This window comes from Austrofundulus limnaeus, unplaced genomic scaffold (assembly GCF_001266775.1).
Source record: "Austrofundulus limnaeus strain Quisiro unplaced genomic scaffold, Austrofundulus_limnaeus-1.0 Scaffold868, whole genome shotgun sequence".
NCBI lineage: Eukaryota > Metazoa > Chordata > Actinopteri > Cyprinodontiformes > Rivulidae > Austrofundulus > Austrofundulus limnaeus.
Genome location: NW_013953270.1, coordinates 134,154 through 139,835, shown reverse-complemented (window position 1 = coordinate 139,835; position 5,682 = coordinate 134,154). Strand labels below are relative to the sequence as shown.

General features: G+C 36.9%; 1 pseudogene; it reads left to right on the top strand.

The window, feature by feature from the left end:
• LOC106533009 (cadherin-23 pseudogene) overlaps positions 1–5,682 on the top strand; it is a 110,915-nt pseudogene that overhangs the window by 40,175 nt on the left and 65,058 nt on the right.

The window sequence follows — 5,682 nt, the reverse complement described above, 5'->3', positions numbered from 1 at the left end:
TCCAACCACAGTTACATTCACTTTAATCAGGAGGGTCCATTTATCTGGATACATTTTATTTATTTATTAACAATAACAAGACAGAAAGAAAACAAGGAGTAACGACTTTCTACTTTTTTACTTTTTAAAAAAATATAGAGTAGAAAGTAAAATTATTGTGTGAAAATCTAAAGAGTAAATGTAAAAAAAAGTCTGAAAAAATAATTAAGTATAGATAGAAACAAAGTATTTGTACTTCGTTTCTGTGCAACTCTGCTGTTTTGTCGCAGGATGATGACATCACAACTTCAAAGACTGCGTTCCATTCCCAAATACTTAAATATAAACTTTAACACGTATCCACAACTTTTACATTYAGTTTTACACATTTTGAGTTAGGATTTAACATTTAGACRTAACATTTACAWGCATGTCAAACTCTTCGGACCTTTACCTGTATCAAGAGCTTCAAAAATTTGTAAATTTTGCAAAAAATCCGGCTGCGGACATGAAAGCGCCCGCTGCGAAGCAGGAGGGAAAACGTTCAAAACGTATATCTAGTGGCAGAACAGGTTGGAAAATCGCTGTTTGATGTTATTTATTGTTTTTTAAATCATCCTACAGGCTCTAAGTTAGATAAATTTGAAAATGAGGTTTTGAAAAAATCCGTGAGATTGCTCTTTACGTCCGTATACCACGATAACTTACGGACAATCCGTACATGTTGACGTATGCATTTAGTGAAAATGTATAACAATCAGAAAGTGAGCTAAGTACTAAAGTATTAGTGACTTTTTAACATTTTATTTCACACTTAGCGCCACATAAACTTCACCCAGTGGTTTATGAGTTGTGGTTTTTAGCAGAAAAACAGTTGAGCCCAAACATTTCTTGGGAAAATAAAAGAAACGTTTGGTTTCGGCCACTACCGCACCAAACTTTAAGGCTCGAGCGTGAAAGGTGGCGACTGATGTGAGCCTTTTAATTCAAATCAGCCGCTGCTTATTCAGGCTTTCTCCTGGCGTGATTGATGYGAAGCGGCGCCGCTCCGACTGGACTCTGTTGACGTGTTTTGAAGGCTCTCTGTCAGCAGATAGACATGAGTGGCACCGCTCTGACTCAACAGGCCCGACCCAAACACTATCCATCAAGTTTTACACAGAGTAAAGATCCAGCTTGTCCCCAGCCTGGGCCTGTGGACTCTGTTGGACCGAACATTGATCTGGGCGGCTTGGTCTTCTCTCCTGTTTGCCCCTGCAGTGGCAGACAGCCGAACACCGCCCATATACCCATTAAGCCTTTGTGCTCCATAAAACTTGGAGCCATATTTCAGAGCGTGTCTGAAATTGCGGCGCTGACAGCGGCTGTCCAGGTGAATCAGAACTCAGATGAAGGAGAAGTCTGGACACGTCAGCCACATAATAAACAGGCTTTGGTCCACAGCCTCCTTCCTTTGAGGAGCCTGAGACCTCGGGGCAGGGCAGAGGCTAGTCCCCGTCTAACGCGCTCACAGCTCCTATTGATCCAGCTGGGATTGATGTCCTCCACCGGCTGATTTAGCTCCCGCTCCTCCAACAACCCATCCACACCTGCTGAAACGTTGGGCTGAGGGAAGTATTCAGGGCTTCTGTCTTTGGGCTATAAAGTGTTTTGTCTTTTCTTCTGTCTCTCACTTGTTTTCCCTCTTTAGGCCTTTTTTTTCAGATGTGTTTTAATGTCTGTAAAATGTGGTTCAACACCTACAGGACTGCTGAATATTTGGTCCGTATTTTACCAAACATCACTTCCTGTCTATATTTTACTCTGTTTACAAGTTGTACTTTTTGATTTTCATTCTTTATCTTTCCCTTTTGCTTTTCTCTCAAACTGTTTTAAAATTAGACCTCAAAAGTTGTAAAAATGCTGATTCAGCGTTCTCACAACATTTAACTTCTGCGTACTTTGTGCTGTTTCAACCATTGGTTCTAATTAGGCCTGTGTATTGGCAAGAATTTGGCGATACGATTCATATCATAACAGAGGGGTCACRATACGATATATCCCGATATATTGCGATACTGTAAGCAAGGCAATATATTGCGATTTTTTTGTCCAAAAATTATATTAAATAAAAACCTCTTACTAAAAAAAAAAAGAAAAGTTAATGTTTACTTACAATGCTAATGCTACCCTTACTCTCTGGCGCTCAAGAGGTAGAGGAGCCAAATGTCTGGCTCACTGCTGCCAACTAGTGGCCAGAGGCTGAACTACAACATAAAAATGAACRGCTGGCAGGAAAGTTGACATTTTAAACCTTAATTAAAAATCGATACAGGGCTTTAGAATATCGATACAGTATCGGGAAATGAAATATCGCGATATTTCAGTGTATCGTATTTTCTTACACCCCTAATTCTAATACACAGAGATCTCGAGTCACTTTAAGAAAATTATCTTTAAAATTTTAACAAACTAGCATTATTCTTCTTTAGCTACTTTTAGTTTTAAGTGGGCTTTTTTGCTACTTTTGCTTTTCATCTACCATTTTGCTTTTTAGCTATTGTCTTGATACATTTAAGCTAGGTGTTTGCTACTTTAAGTTGGTCTTTTAATACTTTAAATTAGCCTTCTGCTACATTTAGCTGCTAGCTACATTGTTCTTTTTGTTAGTCTGTTGCCACTTTTAGTTGTTTTGCTACGTTGAAGTGCCAACTACATAAAATTTTTGTTTAGATTTTTTGGCCACTTTTAGCTACTAGTTAGGCTTCCATTCTACTTTTATTAGGTTTTTATTATTTTTGCAGACTTTTTATCACTTAAATCTGACATATTTCATTTTTAGCTGCTATTTTACTTTTTGTAGAACAGCAGGCATGAATATAGCTACAGTAWCTTTTTGATACGTAAGGGTTTTAGCTGTTTTGTTGTCTATAGCTAGGTTTTTTGCTACTTTTAGCTACTGTTTTGCTGATTTCAGCTGTGTTTTGCTTCTTTTAGCTTCAACAGCTCAGGTTTAGCTTCTTCAGCGAGTTCCATGATAAAGTCTTTCAATCTTCAGGGTTGAATATTTTTAGCTAACCTCATGACATTTTGATCTGTTTTTCTATTTGATACTTTTAATTAGCCTTTTGCTATATTTAGCTATTAGTTATTTTGTATTTTTTTGTTAGTCTATTGCCACTTTTAGCTACTATAGGCACAGGCTTCCATTCCACTTTTATCTAGGCTTTTCTTATTTTTATTTTTTCAGGCGGTTTGTCACTTTAATTTGACACAATTACAATTAGCTCCTACTTAACTTTTTGTAAAATAAAAGACACTTAATGGTTTTAGTTTGTTACTTTTAGACAATGTTTTAGGTTTTGTTATTAGGATTGCCATGAACAGTGGTAACCTATTATTATCCACCTCTAAACTGAACTCTTTATTTATTTATTATTCATCCCAGAACTTTCACCGTTAATGCGGCCCCAACCTAAGGTTCGGGCCCCATGAAAAATACATCAATGCGTCGGCGTTGATCTCACGAGGTGTGCTATTATTTATCTTTACATAATTTATTACCATGGCGACGTAATCCCCAAAAAACTAATCTAAAAATCCCCATTGGATTACATGGGAAACTCCTCACTCTAGGTCATGTGACCTTAGAGTGTGAGCTCTGTAATTTTAAAGAAGAAACTTTGCAAACAAATTCCTACTACAGACACAATTTTCACGTTACAAAGACGAATTACACATCAAAACGTAGGAATTTTTGTCTTCTTTCAGAAAATGTGTGTGGTTTGGCTCTAAGACAATTGGTTTTCTCTCTACGTGCTTCAGAAGCAGCACAACCAAGTTCCCTCTCCTATCTCTTCCATTCAAAAAATGATCAAAACCAGATTCAGAAATCTAACACTTACTACTTTTTTAACTCGTGATCTCTCAGCCATAAAGCCAAGTACATGCTTGAAATTTTTTTTCAATAAAGACGAAAGTCTTCTGATGCTCACGGTCCGAAAATTATTTCAATAGCCCTTATATTTTTTGTACAGCAGCTGTTTGAAAGGACACATCATTTCTGTGTTTTCAGACAGAGGAGCTGCAGATTTTGGTCTCCCATTTGGGAATCCAGCCTCCTGATTAAGCTAATTGCTAAAGCTAACTTTGAAATAAAAAAAAAACCTCTCATTCAGCCATTTAAAACCATAAGCAGCTCAGTCTACACTCCAACTGTAGGTTAGRCAGTGTCTTACCTGTAGCAGATACATATCATAGGTTCATACAAACATATTTAATTCAGCCAGTTTTCATCCTAATTAGCTAAAATTTGGTCCACTAGTAACTAAAGGTCRGCTGTACCAGAAATAGTAGGCGGAATAATAAATACAAGATGGCCGCCATAGCTAAGTTCAAATTACTCTAATCCAGCCAATTTCTCATATATTGAGCTAATATTTTATACACAAGTAGCTGACAGTAAGCTCTATCACAAATAGTAGCCAAAATAAAAATCCAAGATGGCCGCCATGGCTATTTTCAAATGGCTTTCGCTCACTGTTTGATATATTGAGCTGAAACTTGGTTTACTGGTATCTGACAGTGACCTCTGTCACATACTGAGCAGAAACATCCAAAACAAGATAGCAGCCGAAGGAACTTCGGCCACTTTTTCTCAATGCAAATGAAAGGAGATATTTTCAACATGAATGCACCCACACAAGTTATACGTCAAAACGACCGGCTCGGCCAGAGGAAGTGTGTCCTTACTCAACTGTACATTCATTGTTACCATGAYGACGCAGTAGGCCAACAAAGACACCCAACAAATGCCATTGGAAATGAATGGAGAAGGCCTCAAAGGCTTCAAAACATGAACACTTTTTGAAATAGCTCATGAACCACTGATTTTAACTTTATAAAACTCTAACACAGTCATTGGACAATCCTCTGTCACTGTCCAACACATTTGTCCGACTCTGATACAAGATGGCTGTCCAAGCAACCCTGGATTACCATACAAGTGCTGACATCAGCACATTTTACATACGCTTGAATGAATATAAAGTGTGAAACAAATTGTGAAATATCTTTAGAACAACTGATCCACTTTATTAGAGCATTCAAGTCTTACAAATGAAAAAAAAAATAGCATAGAAAAATGTCTGTTAGCAAAATATTTCATGAACCAAAGCACAAATTCAGCCAGAAAACACACAAATGACTTATAAATCAATTTCTTGAACTTTAAAGATGATATTTGCTAAAGCAGTTGCTTCAATCAAAAACACAGACTTAATACATATTTAGGATGGCCACTAAAACAAGTTTTATACAGCAACCCCTTATAGTAGCAACATAGGACGAGTTTTRCACGGCTGGCAATCCTCTCATAGTTTCTGCAGGAACGATTCTAGTTTTAATTACTGTTTTGCATATTACAGTTATGTTCTGCTTCTTTTAGCTTTCAGTAGCCTTTGAGTGCTCAGGGTTGACAAATGTTTTTTATTAGCCCTTTTTTAAATTGGGTCATTGTCTTTAAAGTGTCCAATGAATTTGCATATGTTTATTATATCTGCACCTAATTTGGTGAATTGCACAAAAACTCCACACTGTAAAAAATGTCCATCTAACCAAGTTTTAAAATCTTATATCAACCAAAAAGTCTTTTTGATCTTGTTTTCAGACTGATTTACTAAACAAGAACTGATTGTGTAAGAATAATCATCTTGTTTTCAGACT